The sequence below is a fragment of the Zingiber officinale genome, chromosome 6A, assembly GCF_018446385.1.
Source record: "Zingiber officinale cultivar Zhangliang chromosome 6A, Zo_v1.1, whole genome shotgun sequence".
Taxonomy (NCBI): Eukaryota; Viridiplantae; Streptophyta; class Magnoliopsida; order Zingiberales; family Zingiberaceae; genus Zingiber; species Zingiber officinale.
This window is the reverse complement of record NC_055997.1, coordinates 61287506-61306673: the sequence shown is the minus strand read 5'-3', so window position 1 is coordinate 61306673 and position 19168 is coordinate 61287506. Positions and strand designations below refer to the sequence as shown.

Here is a 19168-nt window from a genome sequence, read left to right as displayed (position 1 = left end):
TGATGGACAATGAGTATAGGATAGTATGTGATACATCGATACCACCACAATGAAACCGAACTCCTAGAACTCTTCATAAACCAAGTTGATTACTTCTCATTGCTAGTTCTCGTTTCCGCTTCCCAATCTCTTTTCTTAGATTACTTACAACCATCGATAGTGTAGCTAATCCTAAGTGTGCCATCGCTAGGGCTTATAACCAGTCCTCATGGGATCGATAATCTTTATTACTAACGACAAATCCGTGCACTTGCAGAATCGTAACATCTACCGAGGCGCCCTCGTGATAGGGGTCAACCGTTACAGGATTTCACGGGAATCGTCTCTATTCGATACTTAGGGATATTGACCAATTTAACTTCCTGCAAGAGCATGGACATAGAGGGTAGAAACTAAGCAATCTATGCAATATCTCCTACCATTATAATGAAACCGAAATCCTAGAATCCATCTTCCAAAGCTCATTCCCTCTAAGATCAATTCTCTCTCTCTCCTCTCTCTTCGTCTCAACCTTCTTTCCCTCTTTTTAATCACACTCGTTAGTTCGTAAGCGTCAAAGCCATCTTTCGACTGTCTAGATAACTTACTTTGTGACATCTCTAGTGCTTAATTAATAGTCCCTGTGGTTCGACAATCTTATATATTACTGACGATGAATCCGTGCACTTGCGGAATCGTAATAAATTTTTGGCGTTATTGTCGGAGACTGCGTCTATAACATTAGCAAGAATCAATTAGATTAGACTAGACTTAGTTTCCTTTATTTTTCCTTTTTCTAACATTCTGCATTTTAGAAATAAATAATTCTATTTTTATTTTATTATTTTCTGCATTTTATTTCATATCTTGTTTTTGCATGCGTAGAGCTAATCTTTCAGGACAACTTCTACCATTCAATCCAGAGATTGATAGGACTTCCCCGAGAAGAAGAAACCTATAGAAAGCATTTCAGGTAGCATAAGAATCTTCAGAGATGACTAACAAACTGTTGAAGGATTATGCAGCACCTTATGCACGAGGGGTTTGGTCTAGTATCACTCGACCGCCAATCAAAGCCAACAATTTTGAAATCAAGCCTGGAGTGATCCACATGGTTCAGCAGAATCAATCTGGAGGAGTAGGACCACACGATGATCTAAACCATCACTTAGACCTTTTTTACGAGATATGCGGTACTATGAAATTGAATGGAGTCTCTCCAAAATCAGTGAGATTGCTTCTTTTCGGATTTTCCTTGAAATACAGAGCCAAGCAGTGGCTAAATTCCCTTCCAGCAAACAACATATCATCTTGGGAGCAGTGTGAGCAGATATTTCTGGACAAGTTCTACCCACCGAGAAAAACTGCCCATATGAGGAACTTGATCGCTAGCTTCAAACAGATAGACTCAGTATCATTATTTGAAGCATGGGACAGATTCAAAAGTATGTTGAGGTAGTGCCCCCATCATGGCCTTGAGAAATGGTTGGTTCTATACACCTTCTACAATGGAATCAACTATCATACGAAGGTATCCCTCGACTTTACAGCAAGAGGAGCACTAATGAACAAGAACCTTGATGAAGCCGAAGAGATCATAGAGAATGTGGCGCAGAACCATCATCAGTGGGAAACTAAAAGATCTGGTGATTCTTTCTCTGGGAATCTAATAAAGGCGTCAGGAAAATTCGACGTAGATGTAGTCATACTCATGTCTGCAAAACTGGACGCTCTGACCAAGAAGTTTAAGGCCATGGGAAACAACAACACGTCCAATGTAATAGTTTGTGTTCACGAAACTTGTGGAAGTACGGATCATTCTCAAGATACTTGCCCACTAGGGCCAATACAAGCACAGATAAACCAACATGAGCAGTGCGATGCGATAGTCAACTACAACCAAAGGCAAAACAATCTATACTCCAACACATACAACCCAGGATGGAGGAATCATCTGAATTTCTCATACCGGAACAATCAAGACCAAGGGCCAGCAAAACAAAGCTATCAACCTGAACAACTGAGCTACTCACCTGTGCAGCAGAGCTACTCATCTGGCCAACAGACTTATCAACAACAGCAACCTTCACAATTGTCCAGAATTAAAAAGATGCTGGAAGAAGCTCTCTCAGAGCAAAAAGAGATGAAGAATGAGATCAAGCCATTGACTCAAAGAATGGAAAATTCTGAGAAACATCTGTTGGTTGCTACTCGAAAAATCTAACGGTTCCACTGTACAAAAATTTTGTACAAAGGTCTGAACCTTTTCCTAGCTACCATGTGTTCTTTTAAATTAAACTTGGATTGCCTGCGGAACTTAACACGTTTGATCCTAAGATTATTTTATTTGTTCTTTTGGGTTTACACTTGGTTCTCCTGCGGAACTTAACACGTTTGATCCAAATCACCTAGGTCATGAAGACAATTAAATATCTATTTCCAAAATCGGCTTCCAATACTGCATGGCGAGGCACTTGGCCTTCTTGGATATGGGAGCAACCACCACCGACTAGACAAATCCTTTTAAGGAAATTAAATATTTAACCTTCCCATAGTAACCCTAGGTTAACCGCTAAGAACAATCAAATCACAAGGAATAAAAAAACAAAAGAACACAACTTCGAAAACTAATTAAAAAAACTAGAATCGCATGCCTCTTGTATTTGGTATTTTAACAAAGAAACAAAACTAACTTGATGCGGAAAACAATTATTTGTTATACCTTTCTTTGTTAATAATGACCTCTTGATCTTCTACCGTATTCCTCTTCTAATCTCGGACGTTGTGTGGGCAACGATCTTCCGAGACAAGAACCACCTAGCACCTTCTTCTTCTTCCTTCAAGTTTCGACCAAGCACAAAACCTCCAAAGGATGAAGAACCTTTTCCACCAACCAAGCTCCAAGGGATGCAAGCTTCCTCTTCTTCTTCTCCAAGCTAGGATCCGGCCACCACTTGATCTCCAAGAGGAAGAGGAGGTTCGGCCACAAAGATGAAGAGAAGAGAAAAGGGAGAGGCTGGCCACACCAAGGAAGAAAAAAAAAAGAGGGAGAAATAGAATAGAGGTTGTGTCTCATGAAGGCACCCAAACCCCCTCTTTTATAATCTTTAACCTTGGCAAATATGGAAAATTTAATTAAACCTTCCTTAATTCTTTTGCCAAGGAAAATTTTAATTAATTAAAATTAAAATCCTTTTCTTAATGCATATTGTCGGCCACATCAAACAAGAAAATTAGGAAATTTTTTGCTAGAAAACTTAAAGCTTCCTAATTTGCTTCCGGAAAAATTTAAAAATAAAATTTCTCTTTAATAATCCCTTCATGGTTGATGCTATAAAAGGAATTTTCTATAATTTTAAAATTTATCTTTTCAACATGTGGATGATTTAAAAATAAGGAAAGTTTTTACCAAAATTAAAATCAACCTTTTAATCTACAAATAAGGAAAGAGATTTAACTCTTCTCTTAATCTTTTGTAGAATATTATAAAAGGAAATATTTTAATTTTTAAATTCTCTTTTAAATCATGTATTCCACATGAGAAAAAATTTAAAATTAAAATTCCTTTTCTATTTTTAATGGCCGGCCACACATAGGTTGAAGCCATGCTTGGGCCGGCCACAATCAATCCCATCTAAACATGGTTTGGCCGCCCCTTGCTTGGGCTCCAAGCAAAGCTTGGTCAGCCCCCTTTAGATGGGTGTGAAGGTGGGTATAGTACTCTATAATTAAGAGGCTATAATAGGGACCGAGAGGAGGAATTGGTTTTGGTCTCCCGATAAAATTAAGCATCCCGTGTTCGCCCCGAACACACAACTTAATTTTATCATTAATAATTCATTCCACTATAGAACTATTATTGAACTACCGCACCAATCCCAAATTACATTTTTGGGCTCCTTCTTATGATGAGTATGTTAGTCTCCCTGTGTTTAAGGTAATGAACGTCCACTAATTAAATGAGTTACTGACAACTCACTTAATTAATATCTTAGTCCAAGAGTAGTACCACTCAATCTTATTGTCATATCGGACTAAGTTCACCTGCAGGGTTTAACATGACAATCCTTATGAGCTCCTCTTGGGGACATTTTCAACCTAGATTTCTAGGACATAGTTTCCTTTTATAATCAACAACACACACTATAAGTGATATCATTTTCCAACTTATCGGGCTTATTGATTTATCAAACTAAATCTCACCCATTGATAAATTAAAGAAATAAATATCAAATATATGTGCTTGTTATTATATTAAGATTAAGAGCACACACTTTCATAATAACTGAGATCTTTGTTCTTTTATAAAGTCAGTATAAAAGAAATGACCTCTAATGGTCCTACTTAATACACTCTAAGTGTACTAGTGTTATTATATAGTTAAGATAAACTAATACCTAATTACACTATGACCTTCCAATGGTTTGTTCCTTTCCATCTTGGTCGTGAGCTACTGTTTATAATTTATAAGGTACTGATAACATTATCTTCTGTATGTGACACCACATACTATGTTATCTACAATATAAATTAATTGAACAACTACAAATAAATGTAGATAATTTAACCAAATGTGATTCTTTATTCAAAATAAATGTCTACAAAAGCTTAGGCTTTCAGTATACACTCTAACAATCTCCCACTTATACTAATGACTAAGCTACCATATCTGCTGCCATACATCTGATTCCCATCCCCTCCACATGCTGATCGAAAGCTTTTGCTGGATGGGCCTTAGTGAAAGGATCTGCCAGGTTATCTGCTGATGCAAGCTTGGCAATGACAACTTCTCCTCACTTCACGATATCTCGTATCAGGTGGTACTTGCGCTCTATATATTTACTTGCCTTATGAGCTCGTGGTTCCTTTGAATTTGCAACTACACCGCTATTATCACAATAAATTGTGATGATTTGGGGCAAACCAGGAATCACATCTAAGTCCATTAGAAAGTTCCTGAGCCATACTACTTCTTTAGCTGCCTGAGAGGCTGCCACGTACTCAGCTTCCATGGTTGTGTCCGAAACACATTTCTGCTTAACACTCCTCCATGCAATGGCTCCACCTCCTAAAGTAAACACATATCCTGACGTAGACTTACTATTGTCCCTATCCGATTGGAAATCTGAATCCGTGTAACCCATAGGGAGCAAATCGTCTGCTTGTTAAACTAGCATATAATCTCTAGTCCTTCTTAGGTACTTTAATATATGCTTTACCGTAGTCCAATGTCCTTGTCAAGGGTTACTCTGATATCTGCTAACCATGCCCACGACAAAATAAATATCAGGTCTCGTACACAGCTTTGCATATATAAGGCTTTCTACAGCCGAAGCATAAGGAACTCCTTTCATGTCCTCTATCTCCTTTGATGTCTTCGGAGACATCTTTTTAGATAGAGCTACTCCATGCCTAAAAGGTAAGAAACCTTTCTTGGAATTCTGCATGCTAAAACGAGCAAGGATTGTATCTATATATGAAGCTGGGGACAGACACAACATTCTTTTCTTGCGATCACTTATAACTTTGATCCCAAGAATGTGTGCACAATCTCCTAAGTCCTTCATATCAAATTGTTTGGACAACTATACCCTTATGTCTGATAATACCTTGACATTGTTGCCAATTAACAAAATATCATCTACGTATAGTACAAGAAATACCACCACGTTTCCATTACACTTCTTGTATACACAAGACTCATCTGGACACTGAATAAATCCATATGACTGGATTACTTCATTAAACCGGATGTTCCAAGACCTTGAAGCTTGCTTCAGTCCATAAATGGACCGATTGAGCTTGCTCAGTAGATGCTCTTTGCCTTTTTCAATGAACCTTCTGGTTGCTTCATATGGATGTTTTCTTTAAGACTTCCATTAAGGAAAGCTGTCTTGACATCCATTTGCCAAATCTCATAATCCATATGAGCGACAATGGATAAGAGTATCCGGATAGACTTAAGCATGGCTATCGGTGAAAAGGTCTCCTCATAATCGATTCCCTCTTTCTGAGTGTATCCTTTCGCAACAAGCCTTGCTTTGAAAATTTCTACCTTCCCGTCTGTCCCTCTTTTTCTTTTGTAGATCCACTTGCATCCAACGGCTTTTACACCATCAGGTAGTTCTACAAGCTCCCAGACCTTATTAGAGTACATAGACTCTATTTCAGAATTCATTACCTTTTTCCAAGATACTACATCTATATCTTGGAGTGCTTCATCATATGTTCGGGGATCAGGATCATGTTTACCCGGGATCAAGTCCGAAGACTCTCCCAAAAACATGAATCTCTCAGGTTCCCTCACAACTCTCCCACTACGACGAGGCACCGTCTGTGGTTGTGTATCATGTGTGAAACGTGTTGCAGTCTCTTGTGGTACTTCATCTTGTACTGTTGGTACTAAAGTAGACGTGTCCTCTCTAAATTCTTCTAAAACAATTTTGCTACTCGACTTGTGATCCATTATATAGTCTTCTTCTAAAAACTGGGCATTGGTGCTAACAATGACCTTCTGGTCTTTAGTACTATAAAATAAACCACCTTTCGTTCCTCTGGAATAACCCACAAACACGCGAACTTCTGTACGAGATTCTAACTTATCAACATCTGGTTTCAGTACATGTGCTGGAATACCCCAAATCCGAATATGTCTTAGACTTGGCTTTCGCCTATTCCACAATTCTGTGGGAGTAGAAGATACTGATTTAGAAGGTACTAAGTTTAGAATGTGCGTTGCCTTTTCCAGAGCGTATCCCCAAAATGAATTTGGTAATTCTGAATAACTCATCATCGATCTAACCATCTCCATACGAGTCATATTCCTTCATTCTGGCACACCATTCTGTTGGGGTGTACCAGGTGCGGACAATTAGGATTGAATCCCGGCCTTTGATAAGTGATTCCTAAACTCTCCTAAGAGGTATTTGCCACCACGATCAGACCATAGTGTCTTTATACTTTTACCTAGTCGTTTCTGCACATCAGCCTTGTACTCTTTGAACTTATCAAAGCACTCGGACTTGCGATGCATTAGGTAAATCTATCCATATCTTGAATAATTGTCTATAAAAGAGAAAAAATATTAAAAACCATCTCTCGCCTGGATAGACATAGGACCACACAAATCAGAATAAACCAATTCTAACGCTTCTTTGGCTCTATACCCCTTGGCCTTAAAAGGCCTCTTGGTCATTTTACCTTCCAAGCAAGATTCACAAGTTGGAAAATTTTCCAACTCTAATGAACCCAAGAGTCCATCGGCTACAAGCCTTTGAATCCTACTTAAGTTAATATGACCAAGCCTTAGATGCCAAAGATACGCTTGGTTCATTTCCGAAGGTTGTTTTCTCTTATTAGAGTTAGAAGATGTGTTATAAATTTTCATATTTTGCTTTGTGAGAGAAATTGGATTTTAAGTATATAAATAGCCTACTAATGCACCAGAACAAATAATCACTTTATTTCTCTTTATAACTACATTGTTATTAAATGAAACAGAATATCCATCCAAATACAGTTTAGAAACTGAAATTAAATTCTTTCTAAAAATGGGTACATAAAGACAATTTCTTAAAACCAATTTTCTATTCTTATCAAAAGATAAGTAGACGTCGTCCACTGCAACAGCCACCACCTTAGTAGCATTGCCCATGTAGACGGTTATTTCTCCTTCATGTAGTCGTCGGGTTTCCTGGAACCCCTGTAAAGAATTACAGACATGATCAGTGGATCCCGTATCTACACACCAGGTGCTGGTAGATAACACCGCTAAACATGTTTCAACAACTAGAGCATGAGATATACCTTTGTTGTTTTGATTCCTATGAGGACAGTCCGCCTTCCAATGCCCTGACTGCTTGCAGATGAAGCACTTGCCCTTCGGCTTCTTCACTCCATCTTTAGGTCCTGTACTCTGAGATTTATTCACCTTCTTTGCTGAGCTAACTAGTTTCTTCTTCTTCTTTCCTTTCGGTTTAGAAGTAGAACCATTTTCAGCATAGTGAATCTGAGAATTGTGACGAAACAAACCTTCTGCTGTCTGAAGTTCTGTCAGTAGTTCCACCAATGAATATACCCTTTTATTCATATTATAATTCAAGCGGAATTGCTCAAAACATCTAGGTAGCATTTGGAGGATCATATCGATCTGGGTTTCCCCATCAATTTCTCCTCCAAGGATTTGTATTTCGTTTAGATAAGCCATCATCTTTAGGATATGATCCCTCACAGGAGTACCCTCTTGCATGGTGACCGTCATTAATTTTCTCATGGCCTCTTGCCTAGAGGCCCGATCCTGGTGACCAAAGAGTTCCTTGAAATTGTTCATAATATCATAAGCTGTTGGTAAATCTTGATGCTGATGTTACAATACATTTGACATTGAAGCCAAAATGTAACACCGCGCCATCTCATCTGCTTTTACCCATTTCTTATGATACTTAATCTCCTCTTAGGTAGATTCACCATTGGGTGCATCAGGGCAAGGCTCAGTCAGTACAAACTTATAGCTTTTAGCAGTAAGAACAATGTCCAGGTTCCTTTTCCAATCTATGTAATTAGGACCAGTAAGTCTATTCTCTTTTAGTATGATGGCCAGTGGGTTGAAAGTCATTCTGAGAATCACAAATAACTTTTGGTCAGAACTCTAAATTTAGAATAATATTAATTCCTCAAACAATACTATTTTAAATTAACCAACACCTCAAAACACCGTGAATTTTGTATGCCACGATAGTGTGGACGTATACAAATTCAACATTTGTAAAAGGAGGGTGTAACCCATTAATTTTATTATCTTGTCAACCTAACTTTTTGACAAATAAAATTAATAGTTGGTTTCCTTTGGTCACACGAATAATAGCAGTGACTCCGATGGGGAGGATATTATTAGACGTGCCTAAATGTATACCATTACTTGACACTAAGTCCATTAATAAGATTGTGTCCCTTTAGATGGGGAAGATTGTTGGTGCGGGAAGCATCCGACGATCGAACCTAAGTTTTGATAATGGCAAAGGATTCAAAGTTAAGGTGCGTTGTTATCTGACAGCTTTTGCTGAGTGTTTCAGGAAAGTCCTAACTGTTGTTAGGCAAGGTAAAACCCTAGGGGGTGGTAACCCTAGGTCATAGGGGGTGGTAACCCTATGCGGAAAGTCTTGGCAGGTCGATGGCTTCAGGCAAAAGTCCTAGGGGGTGGTAACCCTAGGTGGAAAGTCCTGGTGTCGCGAACCAGGTGAAAGTCTGAACTGGCCGGTGAAGCGGATGTTCAGCAGAAAGTCCGGAAGCATCGAGTGCCGAGCAAAAGTCCAGTCGATCTGGAGGATCGTACTGGCAACAGGTAAATCTCCTGAGTGGAGTAGGTGAGGACGCGTTCCCCGTAGAGGGAACAGTAGGCGTCGGGTCGACCTAGGGTTTCCGGTCGGAAACCCGAAGTCAGACTCGGACAGTCCGGAGACTGTCTATACTTTATTTTATGTGTACTATGCTAACTTTGTTTTGCAGGGTATGTGTTTTGGGACTAACACATTTTGCAGGAACAAAGGAGCAAGTTACAACTCGGATGAACAGTGTCCGAGGCGCCTCCATGGAGCTTGGAGGCGCCTCGGGTGCGAGCCAGGAAAAGGCCAGCGCAGCTGACTGGAGGCGCCTTGGATGGAGTTCAAGGCGCCTTGGACCGGAGGTTGGAGGCGCCTTGGATAGGATGAAGGCGCCTTGAACCAGATAGAGTTCGACCAGGTCAGTGCTGATCCACGCGGGTGACTCGTTCAAGGCGCCTTGATGAACAGTGTAAGGCGCCTTGAACCCTCTTTATAAGAGGTCTCGACCAGCAGCTCTTAACAACAATTCACAAGCTTCCATTCTGCTGTGGTCTGCTCTAGTGCTGCTTCCGAAGTGCTGTTGCAATATTCCGACGACCTGGAGCTCAGATTTCCTTTCTACTACTGTTGTCGGTATAATTTTAATTATAGTTACATTTTGTAATTCATCTGTAATATCCATACGAAATTATAGTTGTTGCCCACGGAAAGCGATCAAGGATCGCGGGCCTTCGAGTAGGAGTCGACCTAGGCTCCGAACGAAGTAAACGACTGTGTTCTTGTGTTTGTTTCTTTTATTCCGCTGCTTTAATTACTCTACGAACGTTTTACAATTCCGATAGTCGAACAAAATAGCCGCGAGCGCTATTCACCCCCCCCTCTAGCGCGATCTCGATCCAACAATTGGTATCAGAGCGGGGTCGTTTTGAATTGGTGCAACCACCTTTCAAAACAAATTTTTCGCAGTTTTTTTTGTTTTCGGAGTCGAATTAGAATTTAGCCTTATAGCTATATTCTAATTTTTTGTTTCCCTCGAATCGACTTTTGCTCGAAGTAGGTGCAACACCACTCGAGTTCGTCTTTATTATTCCTTATTCCAGCACTACTAATCCAAGACTTAGTCTTGGAACATATTCTGTCTTTCTTTGTTGTTACATATTATAAATGGCCCAACAAGAGGGTTTCAGCACTGTACGCCCCCCGCTATTCTCCGGAGAGGACTTTGGCTACTGGAAGGGAAGAATGGAAACGTATCTAAAGATACAATTTGAAACATGGATGATCATAAAGACAGGACTGAAACTGCCAGTCGATGACGACGGCAAAACCACACCCTGCGAGAAGTGGGACGCTCCTATAATAAAAAAAGTAGAAGCCGACGCCAAAGCTACCTGCACCCTTCAGTGTGGTCTTACTAAGGAAGAACTCAACAGAGTTGGCCCGTTTTCCTCTGCAAAGGAGCTCTGGGAAAAGCTCATGGAACTCCACGAAGGCACTGATGACACCAAGGTAAGTAAAAGAGATCTTTTACTTAATAAATTATATAATCTAAAAATGCAGGAAGGCGAAACGGCGAGTTCTCTTCACGCAAGAATACAAGACATCCTTAACTCTCTTCACGGAATTGGCCAGAAGATAGAAAATCGGGACGTAATAAGGTATGCCCTAAACTCGTTTCCAAGGAATACATTGTGGGCATCAATGGTAGATGCCTACAAAGTTTCCAAGGATCTATCCTCTTTAAAACTAGATGAACTTTTTAGTGAATTTGAACTTCATGAGCAGACTAATGCACAGCCAACCGAGAAAGGTATTGCGTTGGTTGCAGGTACAAGCCGAACCCGGGAACCAAAACCACGACGGAGATCCGAACCAGCATCGGAAACTGAACCAGACTCTGAGGATGAAGAAGGTGACATTACAACCGAGCTGGTAAACCTCGTGAAGAAGCTCTACAAGACGAAAGGATTCGACAAAAGAGATCTGAAGAAGGCAGTAAAATCAAAGGAAGGCCCACAAAATACAAAGATGAAGTTTGAAGTTACATGCTACGGCTGTAACCAAAAAGGGCACATCAAAACCAACTGCCCTAACCTGAAGGAGGTCAAAAAGCAAAGAAGGAAAAAGGTCCTTAAGGCAACATGGGACTAATCTTCATCGGAGGACGACGACGACGAGCTCGAACAAACGAGTCTACTTGCATTAATGGCCCGGGACCAAGTCGTCGAATCCGGATGCGAGAGTGAGTCTGAGGCAGAGTCCGAGCAAAGCCACGGATCTGAATCCGTTTCCGAAGGTCCAGACCCCGCTGTAAGTATCTCCCGGTTGAACATTTTAGTTAGCTATTTATTGCGCAAATTAGCTAAGTCAAACCTGAAGGTTAAGTCACTTCTAAAGGAAGTAAGTGTCCTTAAAGAAGTGGCTAACACCAAACCCTTACCTGACCAGAGTCAGACTGAATTTCCAACTCAAGTTCAAAAACTTGAGGAAGAAAATTCAAGTCTAACAAATCGGGTTAAAGATTTAGAAAATACCTTAGAACGGTTTACTTTGGGCTCCAAGAATTTGGACTTGATTCTTGGGACACAAAGAGCCATTTACAACAGAACTGGGCTGGGTTACAAAAGTAAATATAAATCTTATATATTATTAATAAACAAACAAAGTAATAAAACAGTCCAAGCATGGGTCTCCAAGTCTAACTTGGTTAATCAAGTTGGACTTGGACAATACTGGGTTCCAAAGGATCAAATATACTACCTCGATAGACCATATCGAGGCCATGATCCAGGAGGAGCAAAAAGAAAAACAATCCTAAGAATTTAAAATTTAAATTCAAAATTAAAATTAAATTAAATTAAAATTTGAAATTAAAAATTAAATTAAATTAAAATTTGAAATTAAATTAAATTTAAAATTTGAAATTAAAATTAAATTAAATTTAAAAACTCGAAATTAAAATTAAATTAAATTTAAATTCAAAATTAAAATTAAATTAAATTCAAAATTCAAAATTCAAAATTAAATTCAAAATTCGAAAGTAAAACTCAAAATAAAGATGAGGGATCCAGACTCGCTGGCACCCCCAACTAAACTACCCGAAATGGGTAAAACAAGAGTAGATTACCCGGCAGGGTAATTAAGGTTAGATTAAAACGGACTAAGGTTAACTTGAACCACAGTACTGGTGAAATTTTTGGATGATAGTACGTTAGGGAAGCTTGGACATCGCATGTCTAGGAAGATATGGCTTCGACCTGGTGCATTTGGCCAAGTGGAACTGACCGAAGCTACCCCTAAATGGATCCTGACTAGTTAGACCAAGGATTGGTATTAAGTTCAATGGGTAGGACTATTTGGAAAACCTCGAAGGCATGGTTACTTTAATGAGCTCCTTGTGACTCACCATAGCCCAGAAGTTTATCCAAAGAATGCTTACTTGTTGAACCCAAAGCTAAACCTGAATCTAACACAAGTTAAACCAAAATCCTGAATTCAACAATAAATCATCTCACATCAATCATAGGATTCCCTGATTGAAAATTTAGATCGGGTGAGATGACTAAGTAATAACATTCATTAGTAAATTATTTTAAAACTTAATTTTAAAACTCAATTTCAAAATTATTTTAAAACTTAATTTTAAAACTTAATTTCAAAATTATTTTAAAACTTAATTTCAAAATTATTTTAAAACTTAATTTTAAAACTTAATTTCAAAATTATTTTAAAACTTAATTTCAAAATTATTTTAAAACTTAATTTCAAAATTATTTTAAAACTTAATTTTAAAACTTAATTTCAAAATTATTTTAAAACTTAATTTCAAAATTATTTTAAAACTTAATTTTAAAACTTAATTTCAAAATTATTTTAAAACTTAATTTCAAAATTATTTTAAAACTTAATTTTAAAACTTAATTTCAAAATTATTTTAAAACTTAATTTTAAAACTTAATTTCAAAATTATTTTAAAACTTAATTTCAAAATTATTTTAAAACTCAATTTCAAAATTATTTTAAAACTTAATTTTAAAACTTAATTTTAAAACTTAATTTCAAAATTATTTTAAAACTTAATTTCAAAATTATTTTAAAACTTAATTTTAAAACTCAATTTCAAAATTATTTTAAAACTTAATTTTAAAACTTAATTTCAAAATTATTTTAAAACTTAATTTCAAAATTATTTTAAAACTTAATTTTAAAACTCAATTTCAAAATTATTTTAAAACTTAATTTTAAAACTTAATTTCAAAATTATTTTAAAACTCAATTTCAAAATTATTTTAAAACTTAATTTCAAAATTATTTTAAAACTTAATTTTAAAACTTAATTTCAAAATTATTTTAAAACTCAATTTCAAAATTATTTTAAAAAACTTAATTTCAAAATTATTTTAAAACTTAATTTCAAAATTATTTTAAAACTTAATTTTAAAACTCAATTTCAAAATTATTTTAAAACTTAATTTTAAAACTCAATTTCAAAATTATCTTAAAACTTAATTTTAAAACTCAATTTCAAAATTATTTTTAAAACTCAATTTCAAAATTATTTTTAAAACTCAATTTCAAAATTATTTTTAAAACTTAATTTCAAAATTATCTTAAAACTTAATTTTAAAACTCAATTTCAAAATTATTTTAAAACTTAATTTTAAAACTCAATTTCAAAATTATTTTAAAAAAAAAAAACTTAATTTCAAAATTATTTTAAAACTTAATTTTAAAACTCAATTTCAAAATTATTTTAAAACTTAATTTTAAAACTCAATTTCAAAATTATTTTAAAAAACTTAATTTCAAAATTTTAAAACTTAATTTTAAAACTCAATTTCAAAATTATTTTAAAAAACCTAATTTCAAAATTATTTTAAAACTTTATTTTAAAACTCAAATTCAAAATTATTTTTAAACTCAAAATTATTTCAAAATTCAAAACTCTTGCAAATCTATCTCTAACAAGTTTACTTCAATCCATTAAAACAATTCAACCACTTCCTATGTAGGAATTGGATCAATGGATGTTGGATAGTGGCTGCTCCAGACACATGACTGGAGATAAGTCGAAGTTTACTAAACTCACGTACAAGAACTTAGGATCAGTTGCATTCGGTAACGAAGGTCAACTTAAGGTAATCGGAAGAGGTAATATCGAACTCAACTCCGATTTTATTATTCGAAAAGTCCTTTTAGTTGAAAATTTCAAGTTTAATTTACTAAGTATAAGTCAATTGTGTGATAGCGGATACTTAGTAACTTTTGACAAAAACCAGGTGTTTAGTTAAAAACATTGAAAATCCTGAAATCTTACTTAAGGGACCAAGGACAAATAATATGTATTCAATTAATCTACCGACATCCTCAACAAAGTGCTTTCTAACACAAGAAGAGGAAACTGATTTGTGGCACAGAAGATTATGTCACACTCACACTAGACTCATTTCAAAAATGAGTCATAATGGTCTAGTTAGAGGTTTACCAAAACTAAAATTCATTGAAAATTCAATCTGTAATGCTTGTCAACAGGGAAAACAAACTAAGTCAACACACAAACCAACAAATCTCGAAAGAACCAGTTCCTTACTTGAGCTCCTTCACCTTGACTTATTTGATTCACATGGAGCTAAGTCACTAAGCAAGAACCAGTATTGCTTAGTAATAATTGATGACTATTCTAGATTTTCATGGGTAAAATTCCTAAAGACCAAAGATGAAACCTATGAAATATTTAGTAACTTTTGTAAATTAATAGAAAATGAAAAAGATACTAAAATTAAAAGAATAAGAAGTGATCACGGAGGGGAATTTGAAAATCATAAATTTACCCAATTTTGTAAAATAAATGGATACCAACATGAATTTTCATGTCCTAGAACCCCTCAACAAAATGGTCTGGTGGAACGTAAAAATAGAACTCTACAAGAAGCCGCTAGAACCATGTTAAATGAATATAATTTGAATCACCAATTTTGGGCAGAAGCAATAAATACTGCAAATCATATTCAAAACCGAATTTTGATCAACAAATTTCACAAGAAAACCCCTTATGAACTATATTATCATAAAATTCCTAACTTAAATTATTTAAAAATATTTGGATGTAAAGTTCACATTTTAAATACTAAAGATTATTTAAGAAAATTCACACCCAAATCTAACAAAGGAATATTTTTAGGATACTCCTCAAATAGTCGAGCCTATAGAGTCTACAATCAAAACACCCTAAAAGTTGAAGAAACAACTAATATAATATTTGATGAAGAAAATAAGCTACCAAATATAAATGAGAATGTTGATATTGATCCAAGAAATATAGAAGATGATGAAACTCAACCAAATCTTAATAAACCAGAGGAACCAGCCCCTGACCCATCTATAAGACCAACTAGGGCCAGTACCTCTCACCCATCTGATCAAATTTTGGGTGATCCAAATCTAGGAGTCAGAACTAGATCCTCCTATAGAATCCACAGTCAGATTGCCCTGATCTCTAAAATCGAACCAAAAACAATAGAAGAAGCACTACCTGACCCGGACTGGATCATAGCTATGCAGGAAGAGTTAGCCCAATTTGAGAGAAATCAAGTCTGGGAACTTGTATCTAAACCCTCAAATAAATCAATAATCGATACAAAATGGGTATTTAGAAACAAGCTAGATGATCAAGGCGAAATAATTAGAAATAAGGCTAGGCTTGTAGCTAAAGGATTTAGCCAAGTTGAAGGTTTGGATTATGATGAAACCTATGCCCCAGTAGCTAGACTCGAATCCATTAGAATGTTGTTAGCCTATGCAGCAAACAAAGGATTTAAACTATACCAAATGGATGTCAAGTCAGCATTCTTAAATAGATTTATTAAGGAGGAAATATATGTAAGCCAACCCCCAGGATTTGAGGACTTAGGATATCCTAATCATGTATTTAAGTTAAAAAAGGCCTTGTACGGACTTAAACAAGCCCCTAGGGCATGGTATGAACGATTATCAAATCACTTAATATCCAAAGGTTTCAAACAAGGTGAATGCACATTCTACCACTGAAGCTGAATATATAGCCTTAGGTGAATGCACATCTCAATTACTTTGGATGATGCACACTCTTAATGACTATCAACTGAACTATCATAACACAAAAATCTTGATTGATAATATAAGTTCCATAAATTTAACGAAAAATCCAATTCATCACTCAAGGACTAAACATATAGAAGTGAAGCACCATTTTGTAAGGGATCATGTAGCTAAGGGTGATATTACACTCAACTATGTTGAGTCAAAATCCAATCTAGCTGACATCTTCACAAAGCCCTTACCTGAACTTGAGTTCAGCTCACTTAGAAGACAAATAGGAATGTGTTGGGTAGAATAGACAATGTTCAGTTATCATTTGCTTTTCAAATTCTAGGAGAAACAGTTTTCAAAACTCCAATTTTGTTAGATTTTTTCAATTTGGATTTAGCTTAGGTATTCCCCCTAGACATCATGTACCCCTAGATTAAAACCAGAGCATCTCACAAACACCTAGGTCTACCTTGCTTGTGTTTGAAAAACTTAGAAAGGCGTGAGATGCATAGGGTACAGCCTAGACTCAGGAATGCTTATATTTGTGCATCAATATGAGTCTGGGCGTTAAACACATCATAAAGAGTAATCAAGTCAAGTCTTCCAGCTCTAGCCAATTCTAACTGGAACAAAAGGACTTAACTTGACTAACCATGTGAAAGCTACTGCCCTCTAGGCAATCAGCTAGTAGCTAAAGGTTAGACAATTGGGAAAAGTATGTTTCAATTTTGGTCAAGCATGATAGTACTTAAGGTTCTAATCAAATTACGTTACCTGATTATTTTAAAGGCTCTGATACTTAATCAAATTAAACTCAATAATTTAATTTGACTCATGCTTGGATTAGAAAACAAACTACTGCTACTCCCTTTGTCCTAAAACTAAATATTTCCTTAGTATCAAATTTTCTTCAAAATGGGTATTCAAAACTTAATTACAGTTTTTAAGAAAACTTATCTATGTAGTGAATATTCAATTATTTTCAAATCTAGTCAACTTTTTGTAACCGTTTAAAAGTTTTTATTAAGTGACTTCATATTTTATAACTTCTAAACAAATCCTTTTATTGAAAATTCAAATACTCCTATTTTTTTAAAGACTATTTTAACTAGACTTAGTTATATTGTACTCTAAACTTAGCTATTTGGCAAAACATTTTCTCAAGACAAATCATTTCAAAGCTAAAAATATAGCTAACTATTTTCAAATTTGGCGAAATCCAAAATTCAAAAGGCTAAGTAGTTTTGCTAAGAAGAAAACTTATCTTTTTCCCTCTTTGAATATTTTCCCTGTCTACTCTCAAACTGGTTTATTTTTGATATATGGCAAAGGGGGAGAGTAGGTAATTAAAGTTAAAGGAAAATTCAAAGTATTTAATAAAAGGAGGGCTTTTATTAAGGGGGAGTCTAATATTACAAAGTTAAAAGTTTCCAGCTTAACTGTTATTACATTTGAAGTTTATTTAAGCTTGGTTAACTTTATGCAGTTATTACATATCTTATTTTTCTTAACTTTGAATTACGTGTTGCCATAATCAAAAAGGGGGAGATTGTTGGTGCGGGAAGCATCCGACGATCGAACCTAAGTTTTGATAATGGCAAAGGATTCAAAGTTAAGGTTAGGTTGACAGCTTTTGTTGAGTGTTTCAGGAAAGTCCTAACTATTGTTAGGCAAGGTAAAACCCTAGGGGGTGGTAACCCTAGGTCATAGGGGGTGGTAACCCTATGCGGAAAGTCTTGGCAGGTCGATGGCTTCAGGCAAAAGTCCTAGGGGGTGGTAACCCTAGGTGGAAAGTCCTGGTGTCGCGAACCGGTGAAAGTCTCGACTGGCCGGGATGTTCAGCAGAAAGTCCGGAAGCATCGAGTGCGAGCAAAGTCCATCGATCCGGAGGATCGGTATGCTCTTCTCAGTGGAGTAGGTGAGGACGCGTTCCCGTAGAGGGAACAGGGCGTCTGGTCGACCTAGGGTTTCCGGTCGAAACCCGGACAGTCTGGAGACTGTCTATACTTTATTTTATGTGTACTATGCTAACTTTGTTTTGCAGGGTATGTGTTTTGGGACTAACACATTTTGCAGGAACAAAGGAGCAAGTTACAACTCGGATGGAGCTTGGAGGCGCCTCGGGTGCGAGCCAGGAAAAGGCCAGCGCAGCTGACTGGAGGCGCCTTGGATGGAGTTCAAGGCGCCTTGGACCGGAGGTTGGAGGCGCCTTGGATAGGATGAAGGCGCCTTGAACCAGATAGAGTTCGACCAGGTCAGTGCTGATCCACGCGGGTGACTCGGCTCGTTCAAGGCGCCTTGATGAACAGTGTAAGGCGCCTTGAACCCTCTTTATAAGAGGTCTCGACCAGCAGCTCTGAACAACAATTCACAAGCTTCCATTCTGCTGTGGTCTGCTCTAGTGCTGCTTCCGAAGTGCTGTTGCAATATTCCGATGACCCGGAGCTCAGATTTCCTTTCTACTACTGTTGTCGGTATAATTTTAATTATAGTTACATTTTGTAATTCATCTGTAATATCCATACGAAATTATAGTTGTTGCCCACGGAAAGCGATCAAGGATCGCGGGCCTTCGAGTAGGAGTCGACCTAGGCTCCGAACGAAGTAAACGACTGTGTTCTTGTGTTTGTTTCTTTTATTCCGCTGCTTTAATTACTCTACGAACGTTTTACAATTCCGATAGTCGAACAAAATAGCCGCGAGCGCTATTCACCCCCCCCCTCTAGCGCGATCTCGATCCAACAAAGATCACACGCTCTTAATTAATTTCCTATAGTCATCCAAAATGGAAGTTTGATCTA

The 19168-nt window shown here is 36.7% G+C and overlaps 1 pseudogene; it reads right to left on the bottom strand.

Annotated features, from left to right (window-relative positions):
• Positions 1–1383: 1383 nt before the first annotated feature.
• On the bottom strand, positions 1384–1455 carry LOC121998903 (annotated as a pseudogene).
• Between the last annotated feature and the right edge of the window lie 17713 nt (positions 1456–19168).